At 35.2% G+C, this 15,992-nt stretch overlaps 1 long non-coding RNA gene across 1 annotated transcript; it reads right to left on the bottom strand.

The window, feature by feature from the left end:
• Nucleotides 1–10,677: 10,677 nt before the first annotated feature.
• On the bottom strand, nucleotides 10,678–12,136 carry LOC138129345 (uncharacterized). The gene is made up of 2 exons (XR_011159200.1): nucleotides 11,510–12,136; nucleotides 10,678–11,458 (listed from the first exon to the last, which is right to left on the bottom strand). It is a non-coding gene; the product is annotated as an uncharacterized lncRNA (long non-coding RNA).
• Between the last annotated feature and the right edge of the window lie 3,856 nt (nucleotides 12,137–15,992).

Raw genomic sequence — 15,992 nt, 5'->3', positions numbered from 1 at the left:
TGCCGAATTTACCGTAATCATAATTAAGCGACATTAAAACGTATTGATGGTGTTTGTATTAGACTGCAGAACATATTTTCAGTAAGTTACAGTGAAGTCAAGTTCTTTTTATGTATAAATTCAATCGTAGGTGAGTACAAGATAAATATGTAGCACGGATAGTGAAGGAAGAAACAACGACCCAATTGAAATGGCACAGGGGTTTTGTAAGACCTATTATAACTTCGCGATAGAGTTGTGAATTTATGGCTTGAGTCCATTTTTAAATGTACTCCTGAAATTTGCCAACATTTTTGTAGATATTGTGAAGAACTTATTTCGGAAGATTGGGCAAAATTAATGAGAAATCTTTCATTTGAAAACGTTCTTCCTTTAATAATTTCATTAGGAGAATCTGACTCGGAATTTGATGCAGGTAATGATTATTCAGAATTTTCTAATGAAATTATGGAAGTTGAATAGTTTTGTTCTTTTTTTTGTCATGGACGATGGGTGTGTAAATATTTTGCAGAAAGATTCGAATAAAGTAAGGCTTAATAAGTAGGTACAAGATTTTATACAATCTAGTTCTAGGAACGTTTTGGTTAAAATAAAAAATTCATTGACAAGTTACTAACTGGTTGGTTAAGACACTGTATAGGTGGGTTATCTAAGTGGTGCAGGAGCCACTTTAACTTTCGGTCCCGGTCCCTACTATTCTGTAGTCTGTTCAAGTCAGTTTCCTGTTTTGTTAAATTGGATTAAAAATGTGTGAGTATTTTATATTGCAAACTAGTAAAACTGACAACAATGCACTAGACAATGACGCAGTTTATAACCTCAAACTTAGAAAAAAATAACCTAATTCAACAGACAGCTTTACTGCCAACTTAAATGCACTTTTTCCATAGCCTCCCCTTATGCCAAAACATCGTGAATGGCATATAAAACTTAGTTACAGAAGTTAGGCGTAAAAGTTTCAAACACTTTTTGATAATTGCCAAGAAATGAAATGAGAGTTTTGACGGACTTTTATTCAGGATCACTGGTGCTACGATTGAAGTCATATCTAGGGCTCTCTACTTCTAGCACTTTGTGGATTTTGATCAGTTTACGAGAGAATTCACGGTCAGATACATAAACAAATGAAAATTAATATTAAAATTCATGTGATTTTTCAGTTTAATCTCTTTTTAGAATTTTACATATGGCCTATATGTATAGTGATGTTGTAAGGCGGCTATTCCATTTTTATGACGCTTCTTGAAAATCTGCAGAAAACTTTATAAAACAATACTTCATGATTGGTCGTTACATGTATTTTTCATGAACTGTTGTCGAAGATTGGCATACTATTGTGTTGTAACGGTCTGACCTAGATAATAAGATAGAAGATTACATTTGTGCAGGACCAAAAAATTACCGGTATTATTTTGTTAGGCGGATGAAACTACCTTTGCCTTCTTGCAGAAGGAGAATTGGCATGTTTTTTCTCTTTTGTTTTGAAATGTATCTAGCGAATCAATATTTCATTAGTGCCTAAAGCCGAATTTTTCTTTTGGTGTTGATTCCAAAACGTTTTTTGGAAGTAAACAAACAAACAAAGTTTTTGATTATGTTTTACTAACCATGAAAAATAAACATTTCAAGAACTTTTTTTACTTTGGTGCGTTGAAAACGTGTTTTTGAAAATTAGTAGAACACACCGGTTCACATATTTTAATTCTTCTCTATGGCCATCATAAAGTGACACTTTTGCGTATATGTATATTCTTTTTTTATTCTGTCAAGATTTAGGTATAATAAAAAATGTATATGTATATCTACCCATTATAACGAAAAATTTAGTCTAGAAATAATTACTGAGTTTGTCGAACTCGTCTAATCGTTATATTTTTACAAGTCTACTATTATTATGTAGCACAAATTACTACTGCTTTAAGTCCACCGTTAGAAGTAAACATCGTGACGATTATCTCTTTTACTGTCTTAAATTGAACATACAAGATACCTAGACGTTTTTCCACCACTGTTAAAGAATGAATGCATTCTTGTTGGATATTCAACGAAAGAATGATATAGTCGAATGTTTACCCTTTTAAGGTGACGTCACGACTTCCTTCCTCGCTTTCTCTTTATTGAAACGACAGAAACAGTAAAAAACAAAAAAAAAGGCACGTTTATTTATTGATGGTCACTTTGAGGTTATTTTATGCTTCTGTCCATTTGACAATTTTTAATTTCTTTCACTTATTACATAACATAACCTTTCGAAGCAATTGTCAACAAATTTGACACATTTATAGTTATTTATGATCAATTCAAATTTGTTTCTGATCCTAGCTCAAACATACGTAAAGTTACTAGATAATGACGTCATCGCAAAAGGGTAAAAATTGGAATATATCAATTCCACACCCAGTGATAGAAAATACAAAAACCCATGGCTGTCGGCCAATCCATCCCTCGTATTTTTATTTTATTACCGGCAGTTCGCGAATCGGATGCGTTTGTAAACAATAAGTCACGCATCGCGTAGCAACCGCTAAACGAGGCACAATTTTAATCGTCAAATTTGGAAGTCAAATTAAATTCAATTTTCAAAGATTGTTTTTTCTGGTAGGGTCATGGAGAAAGTATAGTCTTCAACTCGCGAATAATGGCCAGTATTCAATTGGACGATTCCACCACTCGCCTACGGCTCGTGTTGGAATTTTCGTCCTCTTGAATAATACCCATCATTATACGCTCGTTGAAGAATGTACTATTAAAAAAATACCTTTTTTATACTTAATTGTTTTAATGTACTTAAACAATTCAACAACTCAAGCGTAAGTGAATTTATTTTCATATTACTTTTAGGTAAAAATTTGCGACTTTTATCTGTAGATTTTCTACATGTAGTGCGTATTAAATTAAAAACGATGACGTGGCCTATAACCTCTTTGTTATGGTAATAAAATTTATTAATGATTTAATAAAAAAAAATTAGTTACTGCAAATGGAAATATGTATGACAGAATAATAATTTCAAATACAGGGTATTTCACGAGTGATAATAAGCCTGACGGAATTGAAAATGCAACCCACAATACATTTGCAAAGCAAACCTGGATATTTTGCGCGTCCATATCCGTTCCATTCCGTGGGCTCATTATCACTCGTGAAATATCCTGTATATTGACGAACTAAGTTTGGATACAGTACCAAAGACCTATCTTTCAGCTCATTGAATTTAGAAAATTCAATCTTCGTCGTCGAATAAAACGGACGCGTCAAAAATGTGTTGTTTTTTTTATCACACTATACTGAATCAAAGCGCACAATCTTAAATTTGGTGAACAAGGGACCACGTTGAGGACGTACTTATGAGTTTATAGTGTGCCGCTTTACAGCGTATGTGCGTCAAAGAACTTATTCCAGAAGTTACAAAATTTTGACGACATTTTTGGCATTTAATGTTAATAGTAATATACCGCGCGTAAATCCGATTTCTTTGAACAAAGTTTTGATTCCAAAACCGTGTTTGAAAAACATTGTGATGATCATTTTTTAGTTCCTTTCTCCTTTCTCATAGAACTGTTTGGGTTCCTAATGCAGGAAGAATTCCAACGGTTTATCTGATTTGTAGATGATGTATACAAGGCAGAGCTGCTTCTTTGTAAGTGGTACGTCAGAAAAAGTTATAAAAAATCGCAAAACTTAGTGAGAAACGAATATACAATAAAAGAATGTTTTCAGCGAAGCAGGTATTCGTTACTGACCATATGACGAATGCTTTGATTACATAATTGGTGGTGATAAAACAGGTATGGGATACCTTCCAACGATAGTGACAGCTTCTTAGGAAATAACAAGTCACAAAATTACGTAGAAGAACCGTTGTTTTTATAGCAAAAAGTGAGATGTTGTACGTCTCTGACAATATTGATTCATGTATCACGTGATCATGAATGATCCAATGAAAACGCGTAAAGTTCTTAGTTGCATGGCTATCACAGCGATAATAAAAAACAAAAAAAAATTATCTTATTTACTTTCGTGGTTACGATTTTTGATTGATTTGATTTGTATTTCATTCATTATATGGTCTCATCGAATATAACACGTGGTATGATTAATCATCGATGATATTAAATTCGTGAAATTGAAGCAGGACATTTCACTCGTCCTTCGGACTCGTGAAATCTCCAGCTCAATTTCACTCATAATATCATCGATTATAATCATACCACTAGTTATATTATAGCGGAAAATATACTTTTTAAGCTAACATTTAAAAATGTAACCTCCAGTGTAGTGAGTGATAATTATGGGGAATGTTTCCATCAGGAATTCGCGGGAATGGAAGAAGATATCGACGTTGATGTATCTGGCAACGCGGGCCGATTACCGTTGAAACATAAAACAAGTACGAGTATTTCTTAAATAAGTACAAACCGATGTATGTAGCTGTAACTTCAAAAAATAAATAATCATAATAGGGAAAATATAACCTATAGGTTTGGCAGCTCCGTATGTCAAAAAACGATTTTTGAATAGAGTAATCTGCGTTTTCAAAAAAAGCAATCTGATACTGATATGAAGTAAGTAGTTTCATTTAATCGTTATTGGGAACATAATTATACATACATAGCAGTAAATAATTTGAAAATTTTAATCTTTATTATTAGTTGAATTTTTACTTTTTTGTGCATACCAAGGTTGCGAATAATAAATAATTTTGATAACGACGTGTTAAGTGAAAAAGTAATATTTTTGTAAAAACACAACATACATATTATGAAACTTTCACAAAGAATGTCATCCATATTCGTGCACTTAGTTGCATAACAATTGTTATTTTGTGAAAGAAAACAACTTCCATGCCAAAAGTTGAAAGCATGTCCAATTCACCGACATCCGCGCCGGGCGCCGGCATGAATGAGCGGAACACTACCGTAACTACCGTCTCATCTGACCATCGTACTCGTGTAAAACAATTTTACTTCACTTAAAAATGTACAGGTCATAACCGTTGGTTTAAGTCTAATTGTGGGAACAATTATTAATGATTGAAAGAAAAAAGAAAAACCGACAGTAATGTTATTAACTGACAGTTATAGAAAGAGAAACACGGCCACAATAACGTGTATTTATCAAGGCTGTCGTGATTGGTAGATTGACGTCACCAGTTTGTGGTATGATTCTGATTGGTTAGATTTGAACATGCCACATGTTCTGAGGAGATCAATTTGTGCGAACTTCTTTGTACTAGAAGTCAGGTTGCGATCTTGAGTGGGATGATACCATGACGTTTTGGTTGTTTTTCTTATCTTTGTTTACCGTATGTCTCATACTACGGAAGCCGTGCGTAAAAATGTAACATCGGTGTTATTAGATAAGTGGTGATGACGCAAAGGACGTCATAGTTCTAGTGTTAGAAGTTGTTTTGATTTCTAACCTTATTTCTGTCGATATTGTTTTCACATAAAAATATCTTCTAATGAAGTTTCAGGATCGAGAGTTGTTCTATTGCAAATTGCAAGTCGTTTCATTTTTCTCTTGAATTATATAGCGTGTCTCAAAATTCGCGAATTTCGAATTCAGAGCGTGGTAGGGAAGGACCCAGTGGAGCCCGAAAAATACTTAGAAAAAAAGGTAATTGTTCACTTTAACTACTTCTGGAATTTTCGCGTTTTTTCTGGCTAGACAGCCTCAGGACGTCCTCCTACATCGTTTCCCACCAGTCAAACCTTGTGCAAATGAAAATTTTCCTTACCCATTAGATATACTAAGACTTGGCGCGACCTTGACGCGACCTTGAAACACAACAAGAGAGAAAAAAAAAGGCCCTGAAGCTGTCTAGCCAGAAAAAACGCGAAAATTCCAGAAGTAGTTAAAGTGAACAATTACCGAAAAAAATTCGCTCTTCATTTAATTTTGTTCAATACATAGCAGCCTTCACACACAGTGACAATACTATTCTAGCTACGTTGCCGTTCCATTTTTAAGAAAAATTACAAACATTTCAGATTTTTTGGTAATTGTTCACTTTAGCTACTTCTGTAATGTTCGCGTTTTTTCTGGCTAGACAGCCTCAGGACGTCTTCCTACATCGTTTCCCACCAGTCAAACCTTGTGCAAATGAAAATTTTCCTTACCCTTTAGTTATACTAAGACTTAGCGCGACCTTGAAACACAACAAGAGAGAAAAACGGGCATTTGCACAAGGTGTGAATGGTGGGACACGATCTAGGAGGACGCCCTGAGGCTGTCTAGCCAGAAAAAACGCGAAAATTTCAGAAGTAGTTAAAGTGAACAATTACCGATTTTTTTACTCCAAAGTAAAGCTACTCTTCAAAAAATTGTTTTACGTTATTATTTTCCACAATCATCTACACCATAAATAACAATAAACACTGAACTTTTCAGCCTGTATTTGAAGAAAACGCACTTCAAAGAGTGCACCTTCAGACCAATGTATCTTTGTGGGGGGAGTCCCGATTTTTTTTTTTAAATTTCCATATTTGGACTGCGGAAGTGATCCCCTACAACGCTCTAAATTCGGGATTCGCGAATTTTGAGACACCTGTATGTATGTATGTAATTTAATTTTTTCTTTGGTTCTATTTATTTTCTTTTTACACTTTAGCTAACGAACCATCTGTTAGAGAACTGTTTTATAATCGTCCAGTCTCCTGGACAATTTGACTGTAACTTTTTTTTTTTGAGTAACAATAGAAAAGTCATGGATGGCCAATAGTCGAGCTGAAGTGGGCTTTGGGGGTTGTCATTGTTTCACACAATTATCTGTTTGTTATTATGTTGTTATTATTTGGTAAGCAATAGCCATAATGAAGAAGTTCAGCCTGAATGCCTGTTAACTGTCGAGTCAGTGGTGTCAATAATACAGGGTTATTGTTATTATAAATGATTGTAGTCCAAGCAAGCCATGCCCATGTTATGAAATTTTTGCCGCCTCACTGTGAACTATCAATTTTCGTTACCGTCAGTATCATTTTTTAAATGAAAAGTGCGGTGATGATACTTCTATTTATTTCTTTCTAAATTAATTATTGAATCTAAGAATATTGAGTTGTTTTGCAACCAATTTAACTGCTGTGTGTGAACGGTGTGTATTCACTTATTCATCATTTTTATATGTAGCGGCAACCATACATTTTACATTCAGTTTTTACGCCAACTACAATCATTTATAATGACCCTGTATAAAAATTTATTTTTGGAACCAACTGCTTTTGTTTGCTTCAGCTATATGTTTTCTTGTATTTTTGTGACATGTGCGTGATAGTATTGTCTTCAGCGTTTAATATTTGAATAATATTTATGTACTTCGAATATTTTATTGAATAGGTCAAGGTTATCTTTATAATGGTCAGACTTGTAACGTAATAGGTGAAGAATCAGTGAAATGTGATAGATAAGAATGCATTGCTCTACTGCCCTCCCTGATTATAGGGAGTAAAGTGGCTCTTTTTCTCATTTTTTTTAGCCTAGGTGCAGTTTGTAACCTTTGGGCTTTGAGATGTGACGCAGAATTTCCTCTTTTTGCCCAAATCATTTTTACTCCTTCGGAATCAAGTGCCTAACAAACGTGTATGTTTTCGTCTTGCTTTATCATGAAACCTTTTAAATTTTTAAAATTGGCCATTTAAAAACAAAGAAGTTAAACTAAACCAGGTACCTACTGCAACACTTTATACAACGTTGTAACTTCTATGCTTAAGTAGTACAAGGCAATTTACAAAACAAGTACTGTTTGCTCTTATGAAGGATCTTTTAAAATTTAAATGAAAGAGTAGATATAATAAGTTTTCAATAAGGTAAAGCGGTGTTTTTTATTTGCAGAATAAATATTTTATTATTATAAGCAATGCATATCAGCAATTAGCTGTAATCCGTTCCTACAGAAGTTGGAACTTACAACTCACTATTTTGGTGTGGGGAACGGAGCTAGAAAATTATATATACCTACTTACCCTGGATTTATTTAATTTATTTAAAGGTGTTTTTACCACCTGCTAAATTCTTCTCGAAATATATACACTGCGTTTTTTATTTCGCTGAACATACAATGTAAAATGGCTATGTTCAGTTCTAAAATGGACAAGTCAATTCATTTGAAATAGGCAACCAAACTTCCAGATCCATGAATCCTATGTTCAGTCAAATAAAAAACTCACGGCAGATACCTGTTAGTTATGAAAGTATATCTAACAAAAAAAAAAATGCATTTTTCCGTTGACCGCTTGTTAATTTCAATATTAATGAATTATTTTGTCTAAAATATAGTGTATTAATGGACCTCATTAATACACTATTTTTCATTAATCAACGATTCTTGCGATTTTGACGTTTTGATGATATTTTGATGTATAAACAACCTCGAACATGCATTGTTTGCACTTACCAACACTGCAGGAGGTAGTGCAGCAGGGTTTTCTATATTTTATAGATCTATAACTGCACAATTACGAATTCACTTTTTCAAAAGTAGACCTTTTTGGTTATAATTCGCATGTCATATTTTTCAAAGGTAACTAGGTTTTCTTAGCAACCGTGATTTTTACGTGAAATTGAATGTAAATGGAGTTGACGTCTTCCTACGTTCTTTGTGGAAAAGTGAATAGAAAGTGTTGAAAAATTTAAAAATGGCCTACCCTGAGGACAAAAAAAAGGATGAAGGTATTTTATAAGGTCTCATCTTTATCGAAAAAGATGAAATTGGTTTTGATTTGGCTTTAATTTGAAATTTTGTCACAAAAAAAAAAGTTTGCGGTCAACGAAAATTTTTTGTAATCAACTCATTTGTTAATGGGCGATTAATAATTTCAACTATTAAAGGCACTCACTCGCTACACTCGTTCGTGCTTTAAACAGTTTAAATTATTAATCGCCTTAATTAACAAACTAGTTTATTAAATAACTATTAATGATTGATTATGTAAATTTAAATAAGATAAACAATCGAAAGTTATCACAAACTGAACATTTTTGTTCTATATTGTCAAAATAGTGCATTGGAGTTAGAAAGCCTGCAGATTTTGCATTTGGAGATCCCGATTTGTGAAATGAATATAATTTGCTTTCTAACAAAGGAGTCCTCAACTGATGAGTTAAGGCATGAAAATTGGTCAAGCCGATTCAAATTTTAAGTCAAGGGCGATTGATGTATGTTGCAAAGTTGTGAATGAGAGAAGGAGCCAGTACAGTAGTAAGTAGAGAGTAGCGATTTGATGTCATGTCTGAAGATACAGGGTGTGGCACAACTCACGCCCCAGAGGAAACTGACTTGTGCCGACAGCAATAACATTACAGGAACGATTGATTCTTTTTTCTTATCCGCATTTTTAATCGAGTTATGAGCATATCAAACCAGGGAAGAATATAGTCCAATTTTTACCCTTTTGAGGTGACGTCACGATTTCCTTCCTCGCTTGCTCTTTATTGAAACGACAGAAACAGAAAAAAAAACAAAAACAAAGGCACGTTTATTTATTGATGGTCACTTTGAGGTTATTTTATGCTTCTGTCAATTTGACAATTTTTAATTTCTTTCACTTATTACATTGATTACAAACATAACCTTTGGAAGCAATTGTCAACAAATTTGACACATTTATAGTTATTTATGATCAATTCAAATTTGTTTCTGATCCTAGCTCAAACATACGTAAAGTTACTAGATAATGACGTCACCTCAAAAGGGTAAAAATTAGACTATAGAACGAATGGGGCCGTTGCTTGGTTTCCAAAAATACTCTCATTCTACTCGAAATATCTGGTCGAGTGTATTTAATTGTCAAATTTGGCACATTATTGCACTGTCGAAAAACTTTGGTTAAGAATAATGTCAACAAATTTAATAAAAGTTGTCATCGTATAGCCCGCAACTATTAATACATACAAATGTATTATTGGGCGAGAGTCGTAAAGTAAACAACAAATGGTGGTTCGAAAAAGAACCGAGTTTAATAGAACGAAAGCAAATAATAACAAAGCGAAACACCAAGAAAACTCAAAGAAAGGAGGAAGAATGAAAGGAGATGCTCAAAATGTCCACCATTCATTTCGACACATAGTTGTGCACGCTGTAGTAAGCTTAATTTAGAGGCCCTGACCATTTTTGGTGTAATTGTTCCAAAAGAACCTTGTAATCTGTTTCGAAGATCCTCCTCGTTATGAATGGGTCAGTTGTAAACAACGTTTTTCACGTGCCCCCATAAGAAAAAATCCAGAGGATTGTGGCCCGGAGATCATGCAAGCCAGTGGCGTGGACCATCTCGTCCCATCCAACGATTAGGATACATTCGATTCAAAATACCTTGCACATTGTGACTGAAATGGGGTCGCGCCCCGTCATGTTGTAATAGAGGTATTTTCATATTTGGTGGCGGAAACAAAAGACTGAGAAATGTCACAAAAATGTTTTGTCAGTGTCAAATTTCTCATAAACGCCGTAAAAAGGAATGTCTAGGTAAATTTAAATTTTCGCTAAATAGATTGAAAAAACAAATTCTAAGGAAACCAATTTTTGTCAGTGCTTCAAAAGGAAAAGTTATTCTCATATAATCAAACGTATTACAAATTATTTTGTGTGCAACCGTACGCGAAATGAGCACTTCGCGTGCCTAGAGCAGGCCGCGAAATTGAATTTCGCAGCCGTTGCCTTGACGACGGCCGTAAAAGTAAAAGTCATTTCAATATTTATTTATTATCACAATTACAACATATCTATCTCTATATTTGCGGTGTGATCTTACAAAATCTGGATTGGGTACAGTTAAAGTTTGATTTATGCCAGTTTTTGTGTCAGGAACGGCCGCTATTAGTACAGAATTTTCATCCGGTTTGAAGTTCCCGCCAATTTCAAATGGTGTGGTCGCCTGATGATTCGATGATTGACGTATTGACGAGTCGGTAAAAAAGATCGATCTAGAACAGACACGTATGAATTAGGTTAATTTTCCACCGGTCAAAAAGGGAAATATCTAGTAACTAGTAAGTAGTAACATATCCTGAATCATGAATGGCATCAACAGACATTTTGGTTTATTTGTCTCTTCGCACGGCATCTGATATTTCCACGATTAAAATAACCTAAAACTTATAACAGAATTTAACGTTTACCTGTCACAATAAATAAATTCCAGTAAATAGGTAAGCCAATGCAACATTATCCGACAGGGTTTTCACATTCTTCTTGTTACATCAGTCTCAAAGTCACTGTAACATTTTTTATATTGCTGTTTCGATTTTTCAGGTTTCAAATGCGACACTGCACAATTTATAATCTTTTTTTAACTCTGGATGAGTACACGGAACAACAAGTAAAAGTTCGTTTTATGTCAGTTTTTGTGTCAGGAACGGCCACTATTAATACAGAATGTTCATCCTTGATGTCATCGATAGACATTTTGGTTAGTTCGTCATCGTCTCTTCGCATGGCTCCTAATATTCCCATGATTAAAATGACCTAAAAAAAGGGCAGATTATACAGCAAATTGATCTGGTCTTGTGTCAATACCTTAGACTTTTTCGCCTGATAACCAACTGGCTTTTTTTCAAAAAAGGTACCAATTTCAGAAACTTCGTAACACCAATGCCATCCCATATGTTCAGCGTGAGCTTCAACATTGAATATGTGCTCCATAAAGTTGAACTTTTCACAGTTTTTGATTTTTCCATTAAATAAGCCAAAACAACATTCTCCGACACCGTTTTCACATTATTTTTATTACACCGCTCTTTAAAGTCATTGTAACACTTATCGTACTGCCGTTTGGACTTTTCTGGTATTAAATTGGACACTGCACAATCTGGGGAAGTAGACGGAACAAAAACGTTGTAATTTTTTTGCGACATTTTTCCAATTTTTCTCAAAATGAATTGTTTTATTTATGTCGTTTCCATAGCGACATGGCGACATGTAGGCCGACTTTATTTTTATTGACAGTGAAGGAAATTTTACTTGTTCATTTTATAATTACAAATTTTCGGGTTGCACACAAAATGTTGTGTACACCTCGGCTACGAAATCCTTTGACATCCTCGAGATTGTCTTGTCTCGGCCGCAAAGCGGCCTTGACGACAATTTTTCTCTCGGTTCGTCAAAGTAGGATTTCGCAGCCTTGCTATACAAATAACTATTTCTAGTTCGACGATGAATAACTTTCTTATTGCCAATTTGCTGCATTTCTGTCGAAATCACGAACGTCTCTGAGAAATTTGACACTGACAATACCAATTTGTGACATTTCTCAGTCTTTTGTTTCCGCCACCAAATATGAAAATATCTCTACTAATTTATGCGAAAAATCAATGGAATACCTTCAAGTAAATGAGGTAGTTCCATGTTTAAAAAGTTTGCGTACACTGCTCCTGTTAAACGCGTAGGGAATTCAAAAAGTCCAATCTGAAAATAAAGAATACCTAAACACGCTTTCTTTATTTTTTACAGTCTTGACTTACCACTGAATCTCCCACTAGTCCTGCCCACAAATTTACGGAAAATCGACGCTGAAATGCACGGCGATAAATAACTCTTGGATTATCGGACGACCAGACATGCAAATTTCGATGGTTGAAACATCCCTGCCGATCGAAATTTGATTCGTCCGAAAACAAGACCAGCGAAATAAAATTTTCATCTTCTGCAGCTTTATTAAGCAACCAAACACACACATTTCTTCGAACAGGGTAATCTTTTGGTTCGAGGTGTTGCACACAAGTAGAGTGGAAAGGATGAAGTCTGTTCTCCATCAAAATGCGCCGATCTGATGATATCCAAATCTCGGGCAATTTCTCTTATACTCCTTGTTCCATCTTCCTCAACGATATTCAGCATTGCCCCTTTATTAGCCAAGGTCCGTGCGGTTCGTGCACCTCCGCCAATTTCATTACGATTCGGCAAAACTTTTCCTGTTTCTTAAGCCCTAGCAAGTACTCTCAAAATTGTTTTGTGATTAGGAGAAGGTCGGTCAGGGAAACGATCAGAGAAAACTTTTGCTGCCTCCCTAGCGTTCCGCCCGCATTCTCCCAACACCTCAACAAAATGGACAGCTGAATACATCTCGGCAAAGTTTTACAACACGATTTCAGATCTTTTGAAAACACATGACAAATTAAAATGTTTAAATTGTCAAGATGACACAAACACCTTTCAAAAAAAGCAGTGGCCCATTTGATTATAAAAAGTTCCGCGCGGGTCGGTAATATGCAATTGGGTAGCGACCAATTAAGTCCTCCATGGTATTCTTGTCTGATTGGTCAATTTCGCAATGTTTTCTCGCTTATTTTGAGAGTAAAAAAGATAGTTTTTCAGCGTAATCCCACGAATTTACCAGTCTTATGTGCAGTCCTGTCACACCCGATATAATATAATCTGCGTTGTTAGGAATACTAATGTGCTGGAATAATTGAAATACCAGATAATGAGGGCAACTGTTTATTGGAGTTCATAAAAATAGAGACAGATCGCTAAAATACTAATGGTTTATTTCGGTTTTTTGGGAGAAAATGCCGCCTAGTTGGCACAACAATTTCCAAAACGACGTCATCTTAATCGCCATTAGTAATTCTTATGAGTTTTTCCTTTCCTAATTCAACACGTTTAGATGTATAATATGCTTTTATAATCACATCAGCAAAATTCAAATTGCATTGTATTTAACAATAAAATTTTTACGTTTTGACTCAGAAAGGTACTCTTACGTTATAAATTACTCTCCCGAACTGGGCAACCCTGTTACCGGTAACAAATCCGGAATGTTCAGGGGTATAACGAACAGGTCGTGGACTTCGAGTCGGTTAACAATACGAACCACGAGTATCGTCGACTGAGGCTGAAAAAAAAATGGTGAGAACTACCCGGAGTACGGGAAATGATACACAACAAATTCGTGGAGAATGGTTTTTTTATTCACAAACTGTCACGTGAAAAGGTTGGTACAAGACAAGATGATAATAAATGAAACCTAGAAGTTCAAAATTCGGTAATTGTACACTTTAACTACTTCTGGAATTTTCGCGTTTTTTCTGGGTAGACAGCCTCAGGGCGTCCTCCTAGATGCAAATGCCTTTTTTCCTCTCTTGTTGTGTTTCAAGGTCGCGCCAATGTCTTAGTATGTATATCTAAAGGGTAAGGAAAATTCATTTGCACAAGGTTTGAATGGTGGGAAACGATCTAGGAGGGCGCCCTGAGGCTGTCTAGCCAGAAAAAACGCGAAATTTCCAGAAATAGTTAAAAGTGAACAATTACCCACAATTCTTATCCAGTATAACTTAACAAAATGATACAATCTGTAAAGCTCCACGAAATGATAAACCTAAACAATTCAGTAATATTTCTTCTATTTTGACCCAGACAAGACGCAACTAAATAACCCACGAGCTTACCTGTATTGACGCGAACCCAACGAGTAAATCTTTTGACACCGGTTGACAGCAAGTCGCGAAAATATAAGGGAGTGGAAGGCCGACCCCTTTTCGGAAGCTAAACAATTACACCGCCCTCCGGTGAGGGTTAGGCCGTCGAGCTCTTCCTCCCTTCCTTCAGCGAGTTCCGGATTTACTGCTGGTCGACACTGAAGTCGTTGATCTTTGTCACCGCGGCATGTTTACCCGGTAAAGAACCGTCGGAAGAAAGTGTGGTGGTCGCCGATAACTGGATGCTGACGAGGTCACTTTCAGCTCATACGGTGAAGCCGTATTTAGACAGTGACGAAATGATTAATAAACTATTTCAATGAATCTGTCATTGAATAAAAGTGAAATGAAATAAAAAAATGAGATGAGATACATAGATAATGTGGAAATTGAATTTATATGTAAAATATGAATAAGGTGTGGAAGCCACGGCCTAGAGGAAAGAAAGTGTCACCACTGCTCCGGACTTGGCTGGTGGGTAAATCCGGAATCTTCCGGTGAGTCCGGGGATGACCTGGACTGGTAGGACTTTCGCCCCCTCTCTGCGCGGATTTTTCGACGAAAGTCCGTGTACGTTTTTGTTGCTATGGGTTCTAGAACGTTCTACAGAAATCGCCAGGATTTACAAGCGCGCGGCGATTTAAATCGTAACAGTACCTACATGGATTAATGAAAACTGTCATATAATGAAATAACTAACATTATCATGTACGAATCGACTTTGATAAATCATAGATTCGACGAAGGTTTTGTATCAACTAATTAATTCAGTTCAATAGCAAGACTAGTGCACCAGGAAAATTGATGTTCTGAATAGATATCCCTTGTGTTGTTATTATATGGGCATCAAATTCTGCCATGATGCAATATTTTTTGACCATGTACTAGGTTTTCTTATATCTAAATAGTTTTTATTAAACCATTGGCCCAAATAACATGCCGAAGTCACTTGGGAAAATGTCTCTCTTATCTTGTGTTTGTTCCTTCCTTTGTTTATATATCGTGTAAAAATCATTTTAAGTGGAAGAACTCTCTAATTTATGAAATTTTTCTCTATAACATTTTGCAAAATTCGCAAAAGTTTTCCAAGATTTTTTTCTCCCCAATTTTTACCAACAGAATCGTTTTGTGTGATACTAGTCTCTATTTTTTTGTAACCATAAGAATTTTTTCTATAACAATGTAACTTTTTTGAGAAGGTTCCGTTTGTATCACAACAGAAAATTTTTGCCCCAACCCATAGGCGGGTATACATTTTGATGGATAATTTATTTAAAATTTGAAAGCAATTTGTAACGCTTTTTCGTAAAAAAAAATCAAATAAAAAAACTTTTCATTTAACAAGCTCTCCTACGTGTTAAAATTAACACACACATTTTAGATACACTCTCTATACCGGGTGTAGAATGGATTTTGGTACATAGGCACGTGTAAAAGTAAAAATCCTCGGATATTGGCTGCTCTAATTATTTTAGAACACTTCTCACCAAAGTTGGCGTTGAAGAGTCCCACCACGGATTACGGAATAGCTGTTTAAATCTAACCTCGCTTTTTGCGTTTTTTTTGTGTTTTTAATCTGCAGA

The sequence above is a fragment of the Tenebrio molitor genome, chromosome 4, assembly GCF_963966145.1.
Source record: "Tenebrio molitor chromosome 4, icTenMoli1.1, whole genome shotgun sequence".
In the NCBI taxonomy this organism is placed as follows: domain Eukaryota; kingdom Metazoa; phylum Arthropoda; class Insecta; order Coleoptera; family Tenebrionidae; genus Tenebrio; species Tenebrio molitor.
Note: the sequence above shows the minus strand (reverse complement) of the source record. Positions and strands in the feature narration are given on the sequence as shown.